Source organism: Ambystoma mexicanum, chromosome 8, assembly GCF_040938575.1.
Source record: "Ambystoma mexicanum isolate Mex_15411 chromosome 8, UKY_AmexF1_1, whole genome shotgun sequence".
Classification (NCBI taxonomy): domain Eukaryota; kingdom Metazoa; phylum Chordata; class Amphibia; order Caudata; family Ambystomatidae; genus Ambystoma; species Ambystoma mexicanum.
The window spans coordinates 952,814,854-952,842,373 of NC_090929.1; positions in this window are offsets into that span (position 1 = coordinate 952,814,854).

The window sequence follows — 27,520 nt, forward strand, 5'->3', positions numbered from 1 at the left end:
ACGTCAATAACACCCCGATGAAAATTCTGATAGACACAGGAAGGACGGTTAGTATTATTAGTGAACAAGAACTTACCTCGCTCACACCAATGCCCAAAATAAAACCAGCCACGGTGGACATATATCCATATCGAGCCACGACACCCCTACCCTGCATAGGCACGATCACAGCATGGAGCACTCACAAAACACATTCAGCCAAGATTCCCTTACATATTTTGAAAACTGAAGCTAACAGTGGATGCATACTAATTTTTCGCATGGCAGTGGACATGGGCCTCGTACACATCCTATACCAGCTGATGGCCCACAAGTACTTTTCCAAACCAGACACCATTGAACAATCATTCCCTAATCTCTTCCGCTGACTCAGAAAACTAAAAGGAAAAAAGGTTTGTCTTCACATCAATCCACTCATCATCAAACCAGTGGCACAACACTATCGAGACATTCCTATCAATATACAAAGGCAGGTGGAGGACAAGCTGGATAAACTGACCAAAATGAATGTCATTGAACCAGTATCTGGCCCCACACCCTGGGTGTCGCCCATTGTCCCCGTCCCCAAAAAATCCCCGGACGAATTCATACGCCTGTGTGTCGACATGCGCAGGGCCAACGTGGACATTGAAAGGGAAAGGCATCAGGCACCAAGAATCACGGACATGATTCACCTCCTTCATGGGGCGAAAATGTTCTCAAAATTGGACTTAACGAAAGGATATCATCAAATAGAAATCTCCAAAGAGTCTCGATATATTACCACGTTTGTTACCCATCTTGGCCTTTTTCAATACAAAAGACTCATTTTCGACATCTCTTCGGCCACCGAAATATTCCAAGAGGAAATACACAAAGTAATTCGCCATGTCCCAAACTGTCTGAACTACTCGGATGATGTGCTGGTTTATGGGAAAACACAAGAGGAGCATGACCTGGCATTACATAGAGTGTGCCAGGCCCTTCAAGAAGCGGGACTCACTCGTAACAAGACAAAATGTGAATTCTCGAAAGGGTCCCTAAGGTTTTTCGGTCACATTTTCTCAGAAAACGGGATGAGACCAGACCCGGACAAAGTTAAAGCATTCAACTCAGCCACACCACCCGAAAACGTCACTGACCTACGCTCATTCTTAGGGCTAGCCAGCTATTGCGCAAGATATCTGAAGGACTATGCGACCGTGAGCAACCCCCTACGCCTGCTCACGTGCAAAGACACACCATTCATATGGTCCCCGGAGTGTCAAAAGGCTTTTGAAACCATCCAAAATGCCATCTCACAATCCGGAGACATGGCATATTTTGATGCTCGTCAGGACACCAAAGTCATTGTCGACGCCAGCCCGGTGGGACTGGGCGCTATACTCACGCAGAAGGACCCGACAGACCCATACAACATATACATAGTGGCATACGCCAGCAGGAGCCTCATGGCCACAGAACGGGCATACTTGCAGGCGGAAAAAGAAAGTATGGCCGTAGTTTGGGCCTGCAAATATTTTCATCTGATTCTGTTTGGCAATGAGTTCATGATAATCATGGACCATCTGGCACTGCTCACCATATATGGCGACCCAAAGGCTAGAATGCCGCCAGGAATTGCCCGGTGGGGCCTATAGGACTATAATTTCACTGTGAGGCATTGCCCTGGGAAGGAAGAAAATCCGGCGGACTACTTGTCTCGGCATCACGCAGCGTCCACAGAGACACGGCCTTCCATCGCAGACGCCTACATAAATTACGTGGTTCACCACCTTCAACCGCTGCCGGTGGGGTGGACAGAGCTCACCACTCAATCTGAATGTGACCCAGACCTGCGAATCGTGCAACACTGTCTCCAGAACAACAAGAAGATGCTCATGAGACAACAAGCAAGGTCTGAGGCAGAACCCACACAAGAGGATGTCAAATGGCTCGATCAAGTGCGAGACGAATTGACAGTAGTAGATGACCACATATTACTAAAAGGATGCAAGGTGGTCATTCCGAGAACACTCAGGGACAAAACGGTCCACCTAGCGCATGAAGGCCACCGAGGGGTGGTCACAACGAAGCGCCTTCTCAGGCAGAAGGTATGGTTCCCACACCTGGACAGACTGGTGGAAGACATAGTATGTGGTTGTCGCGTCTGCGCACAGGTATCACCACCACCACACCCAAACCCACTGCAGACATCACTTTTACCAAAACAAGTGTGGGAAGAACTCGCCGTAGACCTATTTGGACCACTGAGCGATGGCACATCTGTAATAGTACTCATGGATGACCACTCACGATTCACAAACGCACAAATCGTAGAAAGCAGCTCAATGTCAAGCATAATCCCGGCGCTTGACCGAATGCTGTCGGCATACGGAATCCCTAAGTTCATAAAGTCGGATAACGGCCCCTCATTCGTAAGCCACGACTTCCAAAACTTTGCCAAATACATGGGCTTCCGGCATCGCAAGATAACTCCACGGTGGCCACAGGCAAATGGCATGATTGAAAGATTCATGGCCAGCATCAAGAGAACCCTCCAAATTGCCCGTGTACAAAACAAACCATTCAAGCAGGCCCTAAATCAACTGCTCAGAGAATACAGGCACACCCCACATAGCACGACAGGGATATGTCCTGCAGACCTCATGTTCAGGAGACCAATCACAACAAGACTACCGGAAGATCCCCGGCCACGAGAACCAGCGGCACTTGAGCAGGAGGCAAAGGCCAATGATCACGAAAGAAAAGCAAAAAATGAAAGAAGTCACCGACCGCAAAAGACGAGCCCGGGAAAACCTCATACAGCCTGGAGATGAGGTCTGGTTCCGACAACCAAAGGCTCGCAAGGAAGAAGCTACGTATGCCCCCACCCTCCTGGTGGTGACGCAAAAGAAAGGCACGATGGTGACGGCCCAGAGACAGGACAGCTCAACCGTGACCCGAAACATATCGCACTTCAAACGAGTGACGTCTAACCAGGGAGAAGAGTGGGAAAGAAACAGGGACAGTGAAGAAGACAGAGCAAGGGATGAACTCTATCTAGGCGATGGGGAAGAGTCAGAGGGTGAGCGAAACACCATGATGCAACCCATTGAAGAGGCAACCGGAAGCAGGGCAAGACGACCACAACGGAGCCGCATAAAACCGCTATGCCTCAAAGAAGAAATGGGGTAAGGAGCGGGAGTGGACTCACACTTTAAAAAGGGGGGAGATGTCAGCCAGCTCACATCGTTGTGTCGGTGGACCGCCGTTTGCGGTCCATGCGTACAGGATGCTACGCTATGCTGGGGCGTGGGAAGGGGTGGGATCCAGGGTTTGGCAGTTGCCGTCTAATGTTGAATAAAGAAGGTTCTGTTGCACATCCCGGCTCCCGCGTATCATTGGGAGTGGGCCCTCCAGATATGGCGTACAAGAGGTGCTGATCCAACAGATAGTCCCTTGAGGGGTCCTGTATAGGTATTTACTTAACCGTGGCAAAGGTCTCTATGATGTGGCTGTTTGTCAGTCTCAGAGTCTTGTGGCGCTTGGGAGCCTCGGTTTGCTGAGGTTTTGTAGCTGTATCAGGTTCACAGTAGTGAAAGCCTCTCTGTGGTGGTTGCATTTCAGTCTCAGGGTTTCATGGTGTCTGGGGGTCCCAGCTGATAGGGTTCTGTAGCGGTATCAGGTTCACAATGGCGAAAGCCTCCTTATGTTGTTGTAGCTTATTCTCCGGACTTCTCAGTGCTTGTGAGCTTCAGTATACCCCTTAAGTGCCAGGCTATTATTGAAGTCTATGTAAAAAGGACAAGTATACTCGTCCTTGGCACTTAAAGGCCGGGTTGATGTTTCCATAATTAATAGTAGAGGTTCTGAGTGTTGGAGTGCAAAAGGTTTTAGTTTTGTAGTCATGGTATTAGAGTGTATCCTTAGTCAGGCTGAGTGCAAGTGTGGAAAGCTACATGCATTGGCCAGGCATACTGCGGAAGTTAGGAAATGCAGTGTGGTGGAGCAAAACACTTGTGATGTTGAGAAGTCTTAGTTTAGCCCAGGGAGCAATTTGGAAAGAAAGTGCAACGTAGCAGAACACAACACTATTGCGATTTTGAAATTCGAATACACCCAGCCTGGGGGCACTGTGGGAAGAAAATGCAGGGTATTCGAAGATTCAATATAACAAAATATAAAAAGATTTTAAATGTAACCAAATTCACATTAGGTGGTACTGTGGCAGGAGGGTGCAATTTGGTGGGACACAACAGCAGTGGGACACAAATATGCAAACAGGCTGACTTAGGAGGCACTGTGGATGGAAAATGCAGTCTGGTGGCACAGAACAACACAGCAGGACTCCAAACATGTACCCAACACTGAGCCCCGTGGGAAGATAATGCAGTGTGGTGGAGTACAATACTAGCACGCTGAAAAATGTAACCAAACTTAAATTAGGATTGTGCTGTGGGAGGAAATTCAACATGGTGTAGCTCAACAATACTAGAATCAAATGAAACCAAGCCCAAATTTGGAGTTGATGATTTAAAAGTATTACAACCATGATAATTTCCCCTAACTGTGGGTCGCTGCCTATGACAACAGCTGTACTTTGCAGGGATGGGACACCAGGATGTACAGGCAGACAAGTGATGGAAGTGCCCAAGGGAGGTTCCCTTTGCTGTTGCCATTGGCCATCTTCCCAGACAAGACTGCCCTAAAATCATGGCTAGTTCTGCTTCCTTGTGCGAGGAACCAAGCATGGATAGGTGGGCGGGAGTTGGGTGGCTAAATTGGCTGGGGGAAAGAATGGAAGTGAAGGCAGTGGCTAACTTCACAGGGGATCACGATTCAACACAATAGCAGTCTTCAGAGTGCAGCAGGATTTAAAGCAGTGTCAAAGTTCTTAAAGCAGCAGGATTCAACACAATGGCAGACTTCAGCGTAGCATGATTTAAAGCAATGTCAAGTTTCACAGGACACCTGGATTCAACACAATGGCAGAAGCAGTGTCAAACTTCACAGGGCACCCAGATTCAACAAAATGTCCAAATTCAGAGTGCAGCAAGTTTTTAAAGCAATTGCAAACTTGGGAGTGCACCCAGATTCAACACAATGCCAAACTTCAGAGCGCAGCAAGGTTTAAAGCAGTGGCAAATTCCACAAGGCACCTGAATTCAACACAATGGCCAACTTCAGAGTGCAGCATGGTTTAAAGAACTTGCAAACTTCAGAGGGCACCTGGATTCAACACAATGGCAAACTTCGAGCACAGCAAGATTTAAAGCAGTGGCAAATATCCAGGGCACCCTGATTCAGCACAATGGCCACCTTCAGAGTGCAGTAGGTTTAAAGCAATTGCAAACTTCTGAGGGCATCTGGATTCAACACAATGGAAGACTTCAGACCAGAGCAAGATTTAAAGCAGGGGGAAATTTCACAGGGTACCTGAATTCAAAAGGATGGACAACCTCAGAGTGCAGCAAGGTTTTAAACAGTTGCATACTTCAGTAGGCACCTGGATTCAACACAATGGCAAACTTCAGAGCACAGGTGTCCTTTTACCCACATCTTTTCTTTAATTTTCTTCTTCTGCTTAGAATTTTGGCGTTGTCTTTGACCCTTCTCTTTCGTTTTCCCTTAATATTGCTAATACTGCTCGTACTGCTCATTTTTATCTCTATAATCACTGACACACTCAGGCTTTCCTTTCGTTTCTGGCAACCATAATTCTTGTACTCACTGTTTTTTATCATCTTAACTATTGCTCGGTTCTTTTTGTCGGCCTCCCTAAGACTTATCTGACTGCTTTACAATCTGTGTTTATCTCTGCTATTCGCCTTTTATTTCATCTACCTTCACGTTCTTCTGTGACTCCAGTTCAGTCTGCATGAATGCAATCTTTTGTTCTCCATCTTACTTTTCATTTTCTCTGTTTTATCTACAAAGCCATATATGGCTTGGCCCCTTCCTATCTTTGCGGTCTCATTGTATTCTCCTTCTCACCCTTTATGTTTGGAATATCTGTTCATAAACCACCTTCTCCTTCCTCACGTTTCCATTCCTTTTCACTTTGTGCTCCTAATAATTGGAATTTTCTACTATTTCCTATTCGTGGCTCATTTTTCGTTCTCAGCTAAAAGCTTACGTTCTTCTCTATCTACCCTCAGTTTAATTTGATTGATTATTTTCATTATTATCATTTATTGTGCAGTTTGTTTTTAACTTTGTGAAGCGCTTTGGCAAAAGCGCTAAATAAATAAAATAAATACAAATACAAATACAAAGTTGTGGAACCATTTCAGAAGTACAGCACTGGCTGTGCTCTAAGATCCAACCACCTTACCTGATTGTTGCTGTAGAACAGCTTTGCGGGGAGCCCAGAGCGAACAGGTGATGCAGTGCCCTGGGATGTGCCGTTTTCCAGAGCCCTTAGCCCCTGCTGCCCAGGCAAACCTGCCCTGAAGCTTCTTGTTTTAGTTTCTCTTTTCCAGGTCCTGTGACCCTTTGTGGCCAATCCTGTTAGGGGAGGGCAGGCAGGAGGTGGTGCAGGAAGGCTGGATGGTGCTGGATGGGCAGCGAAAAGAAGGTGCCTTCCGTAAAGAGACAAATATATATATATATATATTACATGGCCACGGTAGTGGCCATGTAGTTATGGTTAAGTTGCTGTTTCCATAGGAAGAGCACTTTTTGGGCGGCTTATAACTTCGCTCTCCCTGGACGGATCGTCACCAAACTTTGCAAAAAAAGTAGTTGGGTCACTCTGAATTTTTCTGAAAAGTTTGGTGAGGATTCGTCCAGGGGGGGAAAAGTTATAGGGGGGGTCCGAAACTTTTTTTTTCCCATAGACTGAATGGGAAAAAACTTTGCGCACGGCTACAGCCCGAACCGCTGGACGGATGTACACCAAATTTGCGGCAGGAGCGGCGGCCTGGTCCCAAAAGCGTGCTTTTGTAAATTTGGTGTAAATCTGTCCAGTAGTTTTTTTTAAAAATGACCAAAATGTAAGGCAAAAAAATTAGTGATATCTGCGTTCGCTTCGCGGACGGACTTCCCTGTTCGCTCCGCGGACAGCACCCCGATTGGCCCATGGGCTTGCGTCATGTCCGCGGACATGCGACGTGTTCGCTGATTGGACGGCGAGGGGCGTGGAGCGCGTCAGATTTTCTGTGGCGCCCGCCATCTTGTATTCACAGTCGACCGCGTACAGCGCACTGAAACGTGGATAAAAAATTGTATTTAGTGCCGTGTGTTGGTGTGTAAGAGTGTTTGGGGAGGGTTGGGGAGTATGAGATAGGTTCATTGCTTTGTTTTTTTATGTGCTAGACCTTTTTGTTGCGTTCGATTTGTCCGTGGAGAACACGGCTGTTCTGACATTTTGTAAATAAACTAAATGGTGGGGTGTTTAACGGAGTATGTGTCATTTTTGTTCGCAAGGAAGGTAAAAATGAGCTATGAACACTCGCGGTGTACTTAATTGTTCGTAAATACACAAACTGGGGGTGTGTGATAATCCTATGACTGGCGCTATTGACCTGGCTGACTTGCTTTTGCGACACTAAATCATATCTCCCGCCCCTAAGCCTGATATTATCAAAGCATTCATATTCCCCGCCTTTCTCCGTGACGTTACAGGGTGCGTAATGAAATGCGCCCAGTCGTCTCCAGTACTACGCGACTTTACACAGAACCCGAAAGACAACACACATTATGTCACAACACAGCGCGCCACAATTCGGAATATGAAACTGTGATTTAAAAGCAAAGAGCAAGATTGTAAATGTTGTAAAGTACATTTATTTGACATCAAATGTTTAGAGAATATTCAGCAATTTGCATTTGTCTTTGTTGTCGATCCGCAAAAGTTCATGTTGAGACACGCGATGTTCCTTTGCGGTACAGAGAGTGTTAGATCAGCTTACAACTCAGTGCGCCACAATTCGGAATATGAAACTGTGGTTTAAAAGTAAACAGCAGGATTGTACATTTGGTAAAGTACATTTATTTCACATGAAATGTTTAGTGAATATTCAGCGATTTGCTATTGTCTCTGCTGTCGATCAGCAAAAGTTCATTTGGAGCCAAGCGTTGTTCCTTTGCGGTAGATAGGCTGTTGGTTTATGATAAAAGCAGTAAATGGTCTCTCTGATAATCGGAAGGTTGCTCCAACAACGAGCCATTAGACCACCGTATTGGTTGGTATGTTGTTTGTAGCCGCTAGTACTGCGAAAGGGCATATTGGTCCTTGGCGATTGTCCCATAAAATGGTGAGGGTCATGAAGTTGCATATTTGGACTTGCACCTGGCAGTTGAAGACCCCATCCGCTGGAGTCTGTAAATCGTGACATAGACAAAATGGGGCCACGTACCTGTTTTAAAAAACATAAATTAGTCTCACCAGCCGATCTTCATTAAAAATCATCACTTTATTTATTAGGGCGTGAAACTATTTGCTATCGAAGATAGTGCAACAGAGTATGTTAATAATAAAATAATAATATTTTCCCATTCATATAGCGCTAAGAACTGTGAGGTATGTAAGCGGTGCTTATTATTAACCACGGTGTGTGGTGCTCATTTATCGACCACGGAAGGATGAAAGGTTGAGTTTCGCCTTGCCGGGATTCGAACTTGCGTTTGCAAGCTGTGCACGGATGTCAAAGCGAGCGCTGTACTCGCTGTGCCACTTGACAGGCTACAGTGAAGTGGCACAGCGAGTAGAGCGCTTGACCGCCTATAGACCGGTTAAATTATTTATATTAACCCACTCTGTGTCGTCTGCCTTTTTCAGATCCCTCTAAACGACAGGGGATCAATTCGGCGGTGATAGTGCGCGGTAAAAAACATTATGCCACTTTCAACGAACAAGTTCAACTACAGCGGTCTTTAATGCTACGCTATTGTAATTATATTTGGTATAAAGTAATCTAAAGGGTTACTTACAGTACAATTGCAATTTCCATTGTCTACGAGTGGTGCAGTCCCAAAATATGACTCCGCGTGTGCCAACGATCTTTCGCATAGTGATATAATATGTAAAAGTGGTTTCGTTTCAGAAATTTCATCTTTATCTTCTCTTACGTTTTAGCAACACTCCTTCAAGAGAAGTCTTTCATCACAATCTCTGTCTGTCAAGGTCAAAACACAATACAACCTTATAGTCTGCTTCGTGAGCCTCTCCGGGGCCCGAGAAAAAAATGGAAGCAGCTGACCTTCACTGTGAACGAGCATAAATTCTTACTTTGCAACATTCTGTGTAAAGCCATCTGTAGAAGTTGGTTTTTGCACGCCATGTTTGTATATTGTTTGCGTGATATTAAAAAAAGTTTGTTTAAAGGACGTTATGGTTCTAAGTACAGCCGAAAGACCCCTGAAAATAGCAAGTTATGGTAAGCTATGAAAAATAACTCGCGCCAACACCATGCACTGCTAAGACTAACACCCAGGACATCAAAGATGACATCGCAAATGTCATTGATGAAATCACTGATGACATCACATGTGTATGTACTTTTCATGGAATTTGTGTACTAGGGATTTTTATTATAATGTTCCGAAAAAAGTGTCAAGGATATTGCAATAAATATCATACCGTTATTAGTGCTTTGAACGATGCATTTATATCAATAAATAGCATTGTATTATGGGATTCTATGAAGTATACTGAGCTACTAATGGAGAAAGATAGCATTGTGTGCAGAGTACAAGATAAAAGTATAATATTTGTAATGTTAATATGTAGAATAATGAAATGATAATTGTCCTGAAATGTTCGAAAATTCACAAAATGGGGGTGTTCTGAGGACGTTATTCGTATTGTGTGATTGCTTAGCTGTATGCAATGAGGGAATGGTACAGAGAGTAAAGTGTAAAGTGTAAAGACACAACAGCAGTGGGACACAAATATGCAAACAGGCTGACTTAGGAGGCACTGTGGATGGAAAATGCAGTCTGGTGGCACAGAACAACACAGCAGGACTCCAAACATGTACCCAACACTGAGCCCCGTGGGAAGATAATGCAGTGTGGTGGAGTACAATACTAGCACGCTGAAAAATGTAACCAAACTTAAATTAGGATTGTGCTGTGGGAGGAAATTCAACATGGTGTAGCTCAACAATACTAGAATCAAATGAAACCAAGCCCAAATTTGGAGTTGATGATTTAAAAGTATTACAGCCATGATAATTTCCCCTAACTGTGGGTCGCTGCCTATGACAACAGCTGTACTTTGCAGGGATGGGACACCAGGATGTACAGGCAGACAAGTGATGGAAGTGCCCAAGGGAGGTTCCCTTTGCTGTTGCCATTGGCCATCTTCCCAGACAAGACTGCCCTAAAATCATGGCTAGTTCTGCTTCCTTGTGCGAGGAACCAAGCATGGATAGGTGGGCGGGAGTTGGGTGGCTAAATTGGCTGGGGGAAAGAATGGAAGTGAAGGCAGTGGCTAACTTCACAGGGGATCACGATTCAACACAATAGCAGTCTTCAGAGTGCAGCAGGATTTAAAGCAGTGTCAAAGTTCTTAAAGCAGCAGGATTCAACACAATGGCAGACTTCAGCGTAGCATGATTTAAAGCAATGTCAAGTTTCACAGGACACCTGGATTCAACACAATGGCAGAAGCAGTGTCAAACTTCACAGGGCACCCAGATTCAACAAAATGTCCAAATTCAGAGTGCAGCAAGTTTTTAAAGCAATTGCAAACTTGGGAGTGCACCCAGATTCAACACAATGCCAAACTTCAGAGCGCAGCAAGGTTTAAAGCAGTGGCAAATTCCACAAGGCACCTGAATTCAACACAATGGCCAACTTCAGAGTGCAGCATGGTTTAAAGAACTTGCAAACTTCAGAGGGCACCTGGATTCAACACAATGGCAAACTTCGAGCACAGCAAGATTTAAAGCAGTGGCAAATATCCAGGGCACCCTGATTCAGCACAATGGCCACCTTCAGAGTGCAGTAGGTTTAAAGCAATTGCAAACTTCTGAGGGCATCTGGATTCAACACAATGGAAGACTTCAGACCAGAGCAAGATTTAAAGCAGGGGGAAATTTCACAGGGTACCTGAATTCAAAAGGATGGACAACCTCAGAGTGCAGCAAGGTTTTAAACAGTTGCATACTTCAGTAGGCACCTGGATTCAACACAATGGCAAACTTCAGAGCACAGGTGTCCTTTTACCCACATCTTTTCTTTAATTTTCTTCTTCTGCTTAGAATTTTGGCGTTGTCTTTGACCCTTCTCTTTCGTTTTCCCTTAATATTGCTAATACTGCTCGTACTGCTCATTTTTATCTCTATAATCACTGACACACTCAGGCTTTCCTTTCGTTTCTGGCAACCATAATTCTTGTACTCACTGTTTTTTATCATCTTAACTATTGCTCGGTTCTTTTTGTCGGCCTCCCTAAGACTTATCTGACTGCTTTACAATCTGTGTTTATCTCTGCTATTCGCCTTTTATTTCATCTACCTTCACGTTCTTCTGTGACTCCAGTTCAGTCTGCATGAATGCAATCTTTTGTTCTCCATCTTACTTTTCATTTTCTCTGTTTTATCTACAAAGCCATATATGGCTTGGCCCCTTCCTATCTTTGCGGTCTCATTGTATTCTCCTTCTCACCCTTTATGTTTGGAATATCTGTTCATAAACCACCTTCTCCTTCCTCACGTTTCCATTCCTTTTCACTTTGTGCTCCTAATAATTGGAATTTTCTACTATTTCCTATTCGTGGCTCATTTTTCGTTCTCAACTAAAAGCTTACGTTCTTCTCTATCTACCCTCAGTTTAATTTGATTGATTATTTTCATTATTATCATTTATTGTGCAGTTTGTTTTTAACTTTGTGAAGCGCTTTGGCAAAAGCGCTAAATAAATAAAATAAATACAAATACAAATACAAAGTTGTGGAACCATTTCAGAAGTACAGCACTGGCTGTGCTCTAAGATCCAACCACCTTACCTGATTGTTGCTGTAGAACAGCTTTGCGGGGAGCCCAGAGCGAACAGGTGATGCAGTGCCCTGGGATGTGCCGTTTTCCAGAGCCCTTAGCCCCTGCTGCCCAGGCAAACCTGCCCTGAAGCTTCTTGTTTTAGTTTCTCTTTTCCAGGTCCTGTGACCCTTTGTGGCCAATCCTGTTAGGGGAGGGCAGGCAGGAGGTGGTGCAGGAAGGCTGGATGGTGCTGGATGGGCAGCGAAAAGAAGGTGCCTTCCGTAAAGAGACAAATATATATATATATATATATATATATATTACATGGCCACGGTAGTGGCCATGTAGTTATGGTTAAGTTGCTGTTTCCATAGGAAGAGCACTTTTTGGGCGGCTTATAACTTCGCTCTCCCTGGACGGATCGTCACCAAACTTTGCAAAAAAAGTAGTTGGGGAACTCTGAATTTTTCTGAAAAGTTTGGTGAGGATTCGTCCAGGGGGGGAAAAGTTATAGGGGGGGTCTGAAACTTTTTTTTCCCCATAGACTGAATGGGAAAAAACTTTGCGCACGGCTACAGCCCGAACCGCTGGACGGATGTACACCAAATTTGCGGCAGGAGCGGCGGCCTGGTCCCAAAAGCGTGCTTTTGTAAATTTGGTGTAAATCTGTCCAGTAGTTTTTTTTAAAAATGACTTCCCTGTTCGCTCCGCGGACAGCACCCCGATTGGCCCATGGGCTTGCGTCATGTCTGCGGACATGCGACGTGTTCGCTGATTGGACGGCGAGGGGCGTGGAGCGCGTCAGATTTTCTGTGGCGCCCGCCATCTTGTATTCACAGTCGACCGCGTACAGCGCACTGAAACGTGGATAAAAAATTGTATTTAGTGCCGTGTGTTGGTGTGTAAGAGTGTTTGGGGAGGGTTGGGGAGTATGAGATAGGTTCAATGCTTTGTTTTTTTATGTGCTAGACCTTTTTGTTGCGTTCGATTTGTCCGTGGAGAACACGGCTGTTCTGACATTTTGTAAATAAACTAAATGGTGGGGTGTTTAACGGAGTATGTGTCATTTTTGTTCGCAAGGAAGGTAAAAATGAGCTATGAACACTCGCGGTGTACTTAATTGTTCGTAAATACACAAACTGGGGGTGTGTGATAATCCTATGACTGGCGCTATTGACCTGGCTGACTTGCTTTTGCGACACTAAATCATATCTCCCGCCCCTAAGCCTGATATTATCAAAGCATTCATATTCCCCGCCTTTCTCCGTGACGTTACAGGGTGCGTAATGAAATGCGCCCAGTCGTCTCCAGTACTACGCGACTTTACACAGAACCCGAAAGACAACACACATTATGTCACAACACAGCGCGCCACAATTCGGAATATGAAACTGTGATTTAAAAGCAAAGAGCAAGATTGTAAATGTTGTAAAGTACATTTATTTGACATCAAATGTTTAGAGAATATTCAGCAATTTGCATTTGTCTTTGTTGTCGATCCGCAAAAGTTCATGTTGAGACACGCGATGTTCCTTTGCGGTACAGAGAGTGTTAGATCAGCTTACAACTCAGTGCGCCACAATTCGGAATATGAAACTGTGGTTTAAAAGTAAACAGCAGGATTGTACATTTGGTAAAGTACATTTATTTCACATGAAATGTTTAGTGAATATTCAGCGATTTGCTATTGTCTCTGCTGTCGATCAGCAAAAGTTCATTTGGAGCCAAGCGTTGTTCCTTTGCGGTAGATAGGCTGTTGGTTTATGATAAAAGCAGTAAATGGTCTCTCTGATAATCGGAAGGTTGCTCCAACAACGAGCCATTAGACCACCGTATTGGTTGGTATGTTGTTTGTAGCCGCTAGTACTGCGAAAGGGCATATTGGTCCTTGGCGATTGTCCCATAAAATGGTGAGGGTCATGAAGTTGCATATTTGGACTTGCACCTGGCAGTTGAAGACCCCATCCGCTGGAGTCTGTAAATCGTGACATAGACAAAATGGGGCCACGTACCTGTTTTAAAAAACATAAATTAGTCTCACCAGCCGATCTTCATTAAAAATCATCACTTTATTTATTAGGGCGTGAAACTATTTGCTATCGAAGATAGTGCAACAGAGTATGTTAATAATAAAATAATAATATTTTCCCATTCATATAGCGCTAAGAACTGTGAGGTATGTAAGCGGTGCTTATTATTAACCACGGTGTGTGGTGCTCATTTATCGACCACGGAAGGATGAAAGGTTGAGTTTCGCCTTGCCGGGATTCGAACTTGCGTTTGCAAGCTGTGCACGGATGTCAAAGCGAGCGCTGTACTCGCTGTGCCACTTGACAGGCTACAGTGAAGTGGCACAGCGAGTAGAGCGCTTGACCGCCTATAGACCGGTTAAATTATTTATATTAACCCACTCTGTGTCGTCTGCCTTTTTCAGATCCCTCTAAACGACAGGGGATCAATTCGGCGGTGATAGTGCGCGGTAAAAAACATTATGCCACTTTCAACGAACAAGTTCAACTACAGCGGTCTTTAATGCTACGCTATTGTAATTATATTTGGTATAAAGTAATCTAAAGGGTTACTTACAGTACAATTGCAATTTCCATTGTCTACGAGTGGTGCAGTCCCAAAATATGACTCCGCGTGTGCCAACGATCTTTCGCATAGTGATATAATATGTAAAAGTGGTTTCGTTTCAGAAATTTCATCTTTATCTTCTCTTACGTTTTAGCAACACTCCTTCAAGAGAAGTCTTTCATCACAATCTCTGTCTGTCAAGGTCAAAACACAATACAACCTTATAGTCTGCTTCGTGAGCCTCTCCGGGGCCCGAGAAAAAAATGGAAGCAGCTGACCTTCACTGTGAACGAGCATAAATTCTTACTTTGCAACATTCTGTGTAAAGCCATCTGTAGAAGTTGGTTTTTGCACGCCATGTTTGTATATTGTTTGCGTGATATTAAAAAAAGTTTGTTTAAAGGACGTTAGGGTTCTAAGTACAGCCGAAAGACCCCTGAAAATAGCAAGTTATGGTAAGCTATGAAAAATAACTCGCGCCAACACCATGCACTGCTAAGACTAACACCCAGGACATCAAAGATGACATCGCAAATGTCATTGATGAAATCACTGATGACATCACATGTGTATGTACTTTTCATGGAATTTGTGTACTAGGGATTTTTATTATAATGTTCCGAAAAAAGTGTCAAGGATATTGCAATAAATATCATACCGTTATTAGTGCTTTGAACGATGCATTTATATCAATAAATAGCATTGTATTATGGGATTCTATGAAGTATACTGAGCTACTAATGGAGAAAGATAGCATTGTGTGCAGAGTACAAGATAAAAGTATAATATTTGTAATGTTAATATGTAGAATAATGAAATGATAATTGTCCTGAAATGTTCGAAAATTCACAAAATGGGGGTGTTCTGAGGACGTTATTCGTATTGTGTGATTGCTTAGCTGTATGCAATGAGGGAATGGTAGAGAGAGTAAAGTGGACGCCGTCCGCGGACACCGCGGCTGTTCGTGGACAGGGCGTGGTAAATCCGGGTTTTTCCAGGAAATCCAACATGGAAAGAAGACTGTACGGATCAGCCAATCAGATGTCGAGGTTGTGGATTTGTGTTGAAAGAGACTGTGTGTGGTGAAGATGGCAGAAGTGGAGAAAGTCAGGGTGTTGGTGCTCGGAGATATGTTTGTGCATGGTTTACAGCAGTACGCTGAATGCAGGTATGTTGCAAAGAACTTTGATGTGAAAGGAGTGGAGGTGGTGTGGAGCACTGTGCTTGATTGCAATGTACAGGGAATTGTACAAGTTTGTGCGGATATGGCCACGATGAACAGTCCGCATGTGGTAGTTTTGCACTATGGTGCTTTCCATTTGGGCAACGTCAGTGCCCCTACTTTGTTGGCTGATTTGGAACGCTTGGTTCAAGCCATAATGAAGATCCTTCCAAATGCAAAAGTAATTTTTTCTGGTTTACTACCTAGGGCAATATGGGACAATAGTTCAGTTTTTTGTCCTCAGCAAAACATTGCTAGGTGTGTCATCAACCGAGGCATGTGTGCCTTCATGCTTAGAGCTGGTATGTTCTTCTGTAACAATGAGAATATTGATGCCAGTAATGCTGTTAATTTTAAAGAAGATGGCATTTCTTTATCTTTTACCGGAAATGCCTTTCTATTTTGGAATGTAAGGGTTGCTTTGGAGAAGGTTATGTGAAGATTTTAGGAGTAAAGTAAGAAAAAAAAACAAGAAAAAAAATATAAAATAAGAGGGGTCTGTCAAGCATCTGTAAAAAAAAAACGGCTCTTTTCAGAGCCAACTTCAAAGGGGAAATGGGGCACACTATTTAAATTTACATTCACCACGCTCAGATTTTCGATGTGTCCGCAGACATGGCGGTAGTCCGCGGACATGAAAATCACTACGAGGGGGTTAGTATGTTCTATGTTACATGTCAGGGATATTGTGGTTAAGTTGTGCTACTAAAAACCTATGAAATTCAGTGAAAAAACTTTGTTAAAGGGACGTTATGGTTCCAAGTAAAACCGAAAAACCCTTGAAATTCGCCAGTTATGGTAACATAAGCAACCATAACTCGCGCCACCATGCACTGCTAACACTAACACCCAGGACATCAAAGATGACATCACAAATGTCATTAATAACATAACTGATGACATCACATGGCTGGCTCTCCCTTTTTATCCTTTACTGACATATCGAAGCCACATAGTTTTCTACAGTAACAGTCAGGAAGTAAAAATTGAAAAGGTACTATATTTGTAGACTTGGGGTCCTGTCACATCATATGATACATGTACATAGCGGAAGATACTGGCTTGAAAGAGAGCAATCCTTTCTGTGCATGAAGATAATCATTATGGTTATCAGCACTTTGTCATAATTTTATTTTTATTACTCTACCTTCCCTCTATATGCTCATATTTGAATACATTATACTCAATCTCCATAGAGTGAATGGTAAAAAAATGTTGCTTGCGTCTACAGCCCAAACCGCTGGACGGATTTCAACCAGATTTGGACCAGGAGCAGCGGCTTGGTCCCGAAAGCGTGCTTTTGCAAATTTGGTGAAAATTCGTCCAGTAGTTTTTTTTTTTAAATGACCAAAAAGTAGGTAAAAAAAAATTAGTGATATCTGTGTTCGGTTTGCGGATACACTTCCCTGTTCGCTCCGCGGAAAGTGTCCTGATTGGCCAATCGTCTTGCGTGATGTTCGCGGACATGCAAAGTGTTCGCTGATTGGACGGCGTGGAGCGTGAAGCGCGTCAGATTTTTCGGTAGCGCCCGCCATATTGGATTCGCGGACGTCCCCGGACAGCGCGGTGAAAATTTGTTCAAAATGTGTATTTTGTAGAGTGTGTTGGTGTGTAGGAGTGTTTGGGGAGGGTGGGAGTGTGTAAGATAGGATGAAAGTTGTGTTTTTATGTGTTAGACGTTCTTTTTGTGTTCGATTTGTTTGCGGACATCACGGGTGTTCTGAAATTTTCTAAATAAACTGACTAGGGGGTGTTCTAAGGAGTCAATATGTGTCCGTTTTGTTCCCAAACAAAGTGAAACTGTTCTAAGAACACTCGCGGTGTCCGGGGAGTGTTCGTACGTGGTGTTCTGAGGACGCTGTCCGTATTGTTCTCTGTCAAGTTGAATGTGTTCTAAGAACACGCGCAGTGTCCTGAAATGTTCGCAAATAAACAAAATGGGGGTGTTCTGAAGACGCTTCTAAGAACACTCGCGGTGTCTGGGGAGTGTTCGTAGGGGGTGTCCTGAGGACGCTGTCCGTATTGTTCTCTGTCAAGTTGAGTCTGTCCTAAGAACACTCGCGGTGTCCTGAAATGTTCTCAAATAAACAAAATGGGGGTGTTCTGAAGACGCTTCTAAGAACACTCGCAGTGTCCGGGGAGTGTTCGTAGGGGGTGTCCTGAGGACGCTGTCCGTATTGTTCTTTGTCAAGTTGAATGTGTCCTAAGAACACTTGCGGTGTCCTGAAATGTTCGCAAATAAACAAGATGGTGGTGTTCTGAAGACGCTTCTAAGAACACTCCCGGTGTCCGGGGAGTGTTCGTAGGGGGTGTCCTGAGGACGCTGTCCGTATTGTTCTTTGTCAAGTTGAATGTGTCCTAAGAACACTCGTGGTGTCCTGAAATGTTCACAAATAAACAAGATGGTGGTGTTCTGAAGAAGCTTCTAAGAACACTCCCGGTGTCCTGGAATGTTCGTAGGGGGTGTCCTTAGGACGATGTCCGTATTGTTAGTTGTTAAGTTGAAAGTGTTGTAAGAACTATCGCGTTGTTCTGAAATGTTCTTAGGGGGTGTCCTGAAAACGGTGTCCGTATTGTTCGCTGGCAAGTTCAAAGTGTTCTAAGAACACTCACATTGTTCGCGGACATTAAAAGTTTCCCATAGATCATAGTTGAAATGTTTGACTCTATGGATGTGATATGCTGCGGTGGTTGTTGCCAGGGCATAGAGTCTTGGGTGCATGGCCATTTTGCCATGCACCCAAGACTCTATGCCCTGGCAACAACCACCGCAGCATATCACATTCATATTTGCTTATAACTTTGGGTGAAAAACAAATGTATAAGGAACAAAGGTATTAGATACTATGGATGTGATATGCTGCTATGGTTGTCCTTATTATTGTATACTTACTGTTTGGTCTAGTAATGAGAGTCCATGTTTTTCTTCTTCATTTCCGTGATAAATGACTTATTACATTGTATAAGCAATATACTTTTATTTTTTTTCGACCCTCATATTTAGTAGAGTACAAATCAGAGTACAGTGCAATTTGCTCAGTTTCTGTATTTGTTGCTAAAATCATTGGGTCTGTGGGAGAAAAAAAAATCCATGTTGGATTAAAAAAAAACCCTTTTCTGTTATGCTACAGTTTATTTGTTTGTTTGTTTTCAGTGTTCACTTGTTGTTTCTGGCTAATGCTTTATACTTTGCTTTGTTGTATTTTTTTTTTTGGAGCAGTAACAGATTCTTCATTTGTTTTGATATTATAACATTTTGGAGCAGTTAGATACCAATTGGCATATTCTAACTGTCTATTTTTTAAATATATTTTAGTGGTTTTGATTTACCTATTTGGATATTGTTAAATTTTGGGACAGTTAGATACCAATTGGCGTATTTTAATTGTGTATTTTTTGGCCTAATTTAGTGGTATTCATTTATCTGATTAGTTGTTGTAGAATCTTTGAGCTGTTAGATAGCTTTTGGAGTATTCTAACAGTTTATATTATTTTAATACACATTTATAATTTTGGGACAGTTAGATACCAATTGGCATATTCTAACTGTGTATTTTTTGGTCTAATTTAGTGGTATTCATTTATCTGATTAGTTGTTGTAGAATCTTTGAGCAGTTAGATAGCTTTTGGAGTATTCTAACAGTTTATATTTTTGTAACACAAATTTACTTAAAGGTTTAAATACAGTTTATTTATCAAATTTTGGTTTTAAGAACATCAAATAAGCGTTTGTAAGATTTGCTGGTAATCTCTGCTTTAGAGTAATGGTACTATCATTACATTCAAACCATCCACATTTCTTTTTTATGTATGCAGTGTAGTGCCCTGAATTGGTTGTGGCTCCTGCGTGGTAGATTTTACCAATTGTTGTGAAGGTTTTCTTACCAAGTGATATTTGACCATGTGTGAATCCAGTCAGCTTGCAGTTGTTTTTGGTACCATCTGCATTGTAACGTAGAAGCATTAGTATTACGTATTTACTATGTGTTTGTATTACTAACGTGGAGCGATTATCTGAATTGCAGGTAGAGCATAATCTACCATCGTTTGCAAGTTGCTGAAATGGAATGGATTCACAATTTGGTATTGATATATATATGAAGCGTTCATTGGGGATTTCTTCTTGTGTCACATTATTGCAGAGAGTGCATGTATGTTTCCACATGTATGAAATCTAAAAGATTTCATTTATAGGTATGTTTTTGTTTTCCAGTACTTGTAGTAAGTACATTAGAAATTCTTGTGGATCTTCCTGTGAGTTTATAGTGAATTTCACCATTCCAGCACAGTAGTCCAATTGTCGTCTTATTCCAAAAACACTATGGGGCCGATTCATGGAACAAACGTGCGCCGAAAATCTTCGCGCAAGCGGAAAAAAACAGGCGCACGCGCACGCGTGCGATTCATGGAAGTCCCTGCGCGTGTTCACCGCGGGATGGGCGCCAAACCCGTGCATGGCGCACAAGTCACTGCAACATCGCGAAAGGCGTGCGCGACGCGCACAGTGAAAGCGCACAACCTCAGCGCACACACCAGAAAGTGGGCGGGACATGGGGCGTAACGCGCGGAATGGGGAACAACACGCGAAAATAAGGGCGTAACTGGGGATGTACTGCAGGGAAGCAGACGGAACGCCCACACGCACTCGAACCACACGTATTCATGGAATCGAATAGGGCAAAGCCACGCACAGCCAAAGACACGCACAAGCTGAAACACGGCCGCCACACGAAGGCAGGCGGTAGAGTCCCAGCGCATCAAAAAAGTGGCGCGCGGGAAGTTAAATACGCGATTGAGCGGGGTACGTGGATTTCAGGGGTGCGCGAGAAATTCTACACGTGATTGGCCTGGGTACGTGTATTACAGGGGTGCGCGAGAAAATCTACACGCGATTGGCCTGGGTACGTGGATTCCAGGGGTGCGCGAGAAATTCTACACGTGATTGGCCTGGGTACGTGTATTACAGGGGTGCGCGAGAAAATCTACACGCGATTGGCCTGGGTACGTGGATTTCAGGGGTGCGCGAGAAAATCTACACGCGATTGGCCTGGGTACGTGTATTACAGGGGTGCGCGAGAAATCCTACACGCGATTGGGCCTGTGCGAGTGGGGCAGTGTATTACGTGGGTGTGCGGGAAGTTGAAGAGGTGAATTGCCAGTGTGGGTCCTCCCAGGTCTCCCCTCTACCCCCTCCACGACCTCTGCAGGCAGCCCACACCACAGGGGACTACCCTGCACCCCTGGTCATGTCCCGCAGGCAGCCCATCCACCATGGGCATGCCCCCCAGCCAAGCCACATGTCCCCTTGCACCCCCACCCCCCAGCACTGTGGGGCACCTGCCAGCAGGCCCCCAACCATGTCCCACTCATGTCCCCTTGCACCCCCACCCCCAAGCACTGTGGGGCACCTGCCAGCAGGCCCCCAACCATGTCCCCTTGCACCCCCACCCCCCAGCAGGCCCCCACTCATGTCCCCTTGCACCCCCACCCCCCAGCACTGTGGGGCACCTGCCAGCAGGCCCCCAACCATGTCCCCTTGCACCCCCACCCCCCAGCAGGCCCCCACTCATGTCCCCTTGCACCCCCACCCCCCAGCACTGTGGGGCACCTGCCAGCAGGCCCCCAACCATGTCCCACTCATGTCCCCTTGCACCCCCACCCCCCAGCAGGCCCCCACTCATGTCCCCTTGCACCCCCACCCCCCTGCAGGCCCCCACTCATGTCCCCCTGCACCCCCACCCCCCAGCACTGTGGGGCACTTGCCAGCAGGCCCCCAACCATGTCCCACTCATGTCCCCTTGCACCCCCACCCCCCAGCAGGCCCCCACTCATGTCCCCTTGCACCCCCACCCCCTGCAGGCCCCCACTCATGTCCCCCTGCACCCCCACCCCCCAGCACTGTGGGGCACCTGCCAGCAGGCCCCCAACCATGTCCCACTCATGTCCCCTTGCACCCCCAGCAGGCCCCCAGTCATGTCCCCTTGCACCCCCACCCCCCAGCACTGTGGGGCACCTGCCACTAGGCCCCCAACCATGTCCCACTCATGTCGCCTTGCACCCCCACCCCCCAGCAGGCCCCCACTCATGTCCCCTTGCACCCCCACCCCCCAGCACTGTGGGGCACCTGCCAGCAGGCCCCCAACCATGTCCCCTTGCACCCCCACCCCCCAGCAGGCCCCCACTCATGTCCCCCTGCACCCCCACCCCCCAGCACTGTGGGGCACCTGCCAGCAGGCCCCCAACCATGTCCCCTTGCACCCCCACCCCCCAGCAGGCCCCCACTCATGTCCCCCTGCACCCCCACCCCCCAGCACTGTGGGGCACCTGCCAGCAGGCCCCCAACCATGTCCCCTTGCACCCCCACCCCCCAGCAGGCCCCCACTCATGTCCCCCTGCCCCCAGGTCCTGACGAAACGCAATCATGGCAGTAATGGGCAGCATACCCAGCACAAACACCCAGCCAAGGATTGCATCCACCCACATAGTAGATGCAATTACATGATACAACCCCAATGGCAAGTATGTAAATGAACACATGTCCCTCACACACACATACACAATGGGTGCAAGTGAATGTCAAAACCCATATCATGACATGCATGAAACCAATGAGAAAATACCACAAATGTAAGTAATAAATATATGTATTAAAGATGAAAATGAAGTAAAGAAATAAAACACACAACAATGGGGATGACAAAACAAATGGTCCATGTCCGAGAACTAATAGAAAAAATCAAAAAACAAAGGAATCCAAAAACGAATGTAGTCCAAAGCAAAATAATGGGGGGAAAAATAAGGAAAAACCATTGCCTCATGGTGAACACAAATATAAATCCAACAAATGTTTTCCAAACATCAAACTATGTACAAGAATATCCCAGGGTCCATGAGCCCAACACCATAAATTAAACCTACTACTACTAACTAATAATAAAAATATATACAGAAAAGTGGCCATTGTCCGAGCGGTCCAAAAAAAACTTAAAAAATAAAGGAAACCTAACACTAACTAACTAAAGAACTATATACAATGGCAGCGGGCAAGTCCTGCGGCTCACTCTGTGATGTTGCCGGCCAGGGCATCCTCGAACTCCATGTCGATGTCCCGGAGGCGGGACTCTGTCCTGGCCCCGAGGTCTCGCAGGGACAACCCTGTGTCCACCTCAAACTCCCTGCAAGCTTCCTCGAGGCACTCAGCCCGCCTCAACGCCCGACGCATGGAGAACTCCGCCCTGACCATGGTGAGCCGCTCCTCTTCTGCCCGCTGCCGCTCCGCACCTATCCGCTGGACCAACTGCTCCCACACGGAAGATACTGCCATCCCAGGGTTCTCCTGCCCTCCGGCCGATGCCTGCCCCTCTGATCTTGATGGCCCCGAGCCATGATGCCTCCCACGTCGAGCCTGCTGCTGCCTCTGACGCCACTGCCTCTGCCAGCACGACGGCATCCAGGCTGATGGAATCCACCGATGCCGTCGTGCACGTGCCCTGCCAGATGATGCCGGCACATCCTCCATCTGCAGGGGGACAGTTGCTGGTGTGTCCACCCCTGCTGGACCTTCGACTCCCGACTGTGGCAGGGATGGGGTCCCCACCGAGCTGGCTGCGTTGGTCGGGGCAGGTCCACAGGGGGCCCTGGTGGCATCTGGGCCGGAAGACGGCATGGAGCACGACTGGCGCATAGCCTCCACAGAGGAGGAGAGGGTCGCCAGAAGGCCACACACATGTAGGAAACCCCCGACCATGGCGGCTCCCAAATGGTTCACGTACGCACGGTGCTCTTCGTGATGATGTGCATGCTCCTCCCGGGAAGCATGCACCTCATCACGAATGCCAGCCATGCGCAACGCGACACCAATCAGGACCCTCTCCACACGGCCAGGGGTCCCCTCGTCCGCAGGTAGAGGAGTGTCAGATGACATGGACATCTCCCCTACCTGCGGACGGGCCTGGGATGGGGCATCCCTGCTGGTGCATGGTGGTGCAGTCACAGTGTCAGGGACAGTGACATGCACAGGCACCTCCACGGCGACCTGTGCTGCCTCCTGCCCCTGGCCCTGGACTGCACCACTTGCACCAGCGGGGATGCCCCCACCAGGCCCCATGTGTGGCTCAGTAGCGGCCTCCTCCCCCTCTGTGGAAACCACCAACCTGGATGTCTCCACGCCGTCTTCCGCCGGTGCAAGCCCCTGTGGGGGCTCACCCACCCCTTCCGCTGCAGCCGTGGTGGCATCCCCGCCGCTCTGCTCCACAGCGCCTTCTCCGCCCTCTTCTTCACTTGCCACTGTGTAGAGGGAGACATAGAACACAAGCATCAGGGTACTGTACAATGGTCCCCTAGACAGGAAGCAACAGCAGATGAGTGGCACTGTCATACATCACTTCCATCATGTCCCTCCACAACACATGGGTCAGTGCAGGCAAAACACATACAGTAACAGGCATGGCGCATGCCATGGACATTGGCATACATGACCAAGGGACTCATGATTCATACAATGTTGGTTTTAAACTCACATGCATCATGGGTCTTGCCATCACATGCACACACCTCACCGTAGTTCCATCCATCTGGCCTCGTACACCACAGACGCAGTGGATACAAGGATGACTAGGCTGCATCAGTGAATCTGAACATTGTCACAGACATGTGTCATGCATCCATGGCAGTTACAAGTCACAGACACGCAGTTCAGACACACACACATGGGCACCATACGTGTACATGGGACCAGCACCCATCCCTCACCCCCACCCATGTCCAGGAACAGAGACTGCCATGCTTCCATGTGTCCATTCCGCACAGAGCCCCCCATGTTGCAATAGAACACATGCACCAACCATGTGGTTCACACATCACTGTACTCACATGCCTGACCATGATGTCCCTGCACACACACATACGTACATGGCCTATGTCACACATACAGGCAGGTATCAGACAACCAGCACACTGCAACATGCCCTGTCTCACACAGTAATGCTTGGCCACTTACCGGCCAACTCCAGATGGGTCTGCCTCCGAAGGATCTGGGCGTGGAGCGCTGGGTCTACGCGTTCCAGGACCCTCACCTGGATGTCACTCAGGCGTGCCCGGCCCCCCTCCGCGAGGCGCCGGGCCTTATTGAGGGTCCTGGACCTCAAGTCCTCCCAGCGCTTCTTGATGTGCTTGATGTCGCGGGTTGCCACCCCCTCCGCGTTGATGGCAACCACTACATCGTCCCAGATCCTCTCCCGTCCTTCCTTGTTGGCGCGTGGTCTTCCGAAGAGGGCATCATAATGCCCCAGGACATGCTCCACCAGGACACCAACTTCCTTCTCACTGAAGCTGGTGGCCCTCTGCCTCTCTGGCTGGGGGTCGCCACTGGTCTCAGATGGTGCTTGCCCCGACATGGCGACCCCCGAGGCAGGCGTGGGTGGGCAACTGGGTCCTGGGGCTGGGCTGTGGAGCGATGGTATCCCAGTCGGGAGTCTACTGTTCCAGCAGGGGTCGACACAGCAACTGGACCCCTGCAGATGGCTGATGTGCAGGCACCAAATGGCAGGGCACGGTGGCAGCAGGCAGGCAGGCAGGCAGGCAGGCAGCAGCAGATGGCACGTGGGAGGCTGCTCGGGGCACTGGGGGGCAGTGATTCGGCCTTCTGGGCAGGAGCGTGGTCTTCCGTGTGTATTCGCGTGGCCAGCTTGATACGGAGTGATTTGGCACGTGAAAAATCTGCACGTCAGCGTGTAATTCGAGGAAAGGCCCGTAGCGCGTAAGCGCGTCTGCACGCATACGCATTTTCATTGGACCAAAGGCCCTCAGCGCGTGAGCGCGTCTGTGACGTGTCGTGCGAGGGTGTATCCCTCATTGCACGTGATGACAGAACACACGTGGATTTCAACCAATCGCGTGTGAAAGTTCACGCCATCCCGGAACACACGTACCCAGGCTAATCGCATGTGGAACTACCCGCACACCCGGAAAAACACGTACCCAGGCTAATCGCGTGTGGAAAACTGCACGTCCGCGTGTAATGCACGTAATCGCACGTGAAAAACTGCACGTCCGTGTGTAATGTGCGTAATCGCGCATGAAAAACTGCACGTCCGCATGTGACGTGACGCGCGCGTGCGTTTCCCTCAGCACGGGTTAAAGGTGAGCGGGCCCAGCAGTTCGCTGTACGTGCCTTCCGTGGAGACCGACGTGTGTTGCTGCTTCCAGTTGTTTCGCGCGCCAAGGACGTATCTCTTCTTTTGGCGGGGGTATTGGCTACGCGTGTTTTTCTGCATCGCGCTAGTCAGACGGTGAGTCGCAAACGCTCCTTTTCCCACTGCGGGTGCCCCTGTGTATTGCACCCATTTTCGATGTCATCGTAGCCTGCGTGTCCCACGCGTACGCGTTATTCGTGTTACTGGGTGCCACCGCGTACTGCGGGAGGTCAAATCCACGCACGTAGGCTGCAGGGTTGCGTGCACGGTTTTACTGCAGTTTTGGGGTGCCTGAGCATTGCGTGACCCATCACCACATCACCGGGGTCACATACAGCCTTGCAGGTGCAGGGGGGCTGTTAACATCTTGCTTCCCACCCCCTTCACCCCAATTGCCCAGGTCAATTGTGGTGTACACCTCCCATTGGCACCACTCCATCTGTGCCAGCACTATTACATCTGTGCCATGGTTGGGAGGCCACCAAAGGTGAGGGACGCCTCAGCTGGGCGTACTCCTCGTGGCGGGCGTGGTCGGGGACGTGGCCGTGGTGACCAGGGAGTAGGGGGACTCCAGGGTGTCCAGGGCAGCCATAGAGGGGGAAGAGGCAGGGGTGCGCCACTTGAGCACAATGTTGTGCCATGTGTTGGTGCAGCCATGCCACCACCCCCTGTGGTTCCGGGGGATGCAGCTCCTGCATCTGGCACTGGCACCCGTATGACCCAGCAGTCCGTTCCATCGACTGCCACGGGCCCAAGGGTAGCGGTAGCTGCAGGTGCAGCTGTGGACACCGCCACCCAGGCTCAGGGTCTGCCAGCGCAGGCTGCGTTGGCACTTGAAGAGCCCTTGGTAGATCTCCAACAGGCCAGGGGGGAAACCATAGGGGCACGCCGGGCTGCTCAGACCAAGACACGTGTCCCTGGGGCAGTCATGTCATCTGCTGCCCCGAACAGCCGGGTGTTGGCAAGTGCAGGGGCAGATGCACCCAACAGCACCCCGGTTGTGAGTCTGCCAACCAGGACCGTTGCGGTCAATGACCCTGCCACAGCTGATGTTGCTGCGCAGGGTCCATTAGTGGGCACCCAGCTGCCACTGACACAAGTCAGGCCTTTGGTCATCCCTCCACCTGCCACTCCCTCGGCTCAATCCACCGAACCCACTGGCCATACTGGTCAGGGCGGCATTAGCCAGCCAGGGTCTGCGCCACAGTCCAAGAGGAGGAAGGTTGCACCTGCAGCACAGGCTGGGACCCCACACACAGCCACGACCTCCTGCACATCGAGGAAGAAGCCTTTCTGTAAGCAGGAACTGGACTTCCTCGTGGACTACGTGCGGGGACACAGCCGTGACATGCTAGTGGGTGCCAATAGTCAGACTACGGCTGCCCAACGTGACACCCACTGGAAGCATGTTGCGGAACATGTCAGTTCATTCGGCCATGAGGTGCGCACGGCGCAGGAGTGCAAAAAGCGCTGGAATGACATCAAGCGCAGCACTAAGGCTAAGCGTGCCTCAAATTACAACTTGACTCTGGTGAATGGCGGTGGGCCTGCACCAGAGGAGGAAGAACTCACTCCGCATGAGGCTCTCGTTGCGGAGTTCATACCACCAGAATTGGTCGAAGGTGTGGGAGAGATGCTGG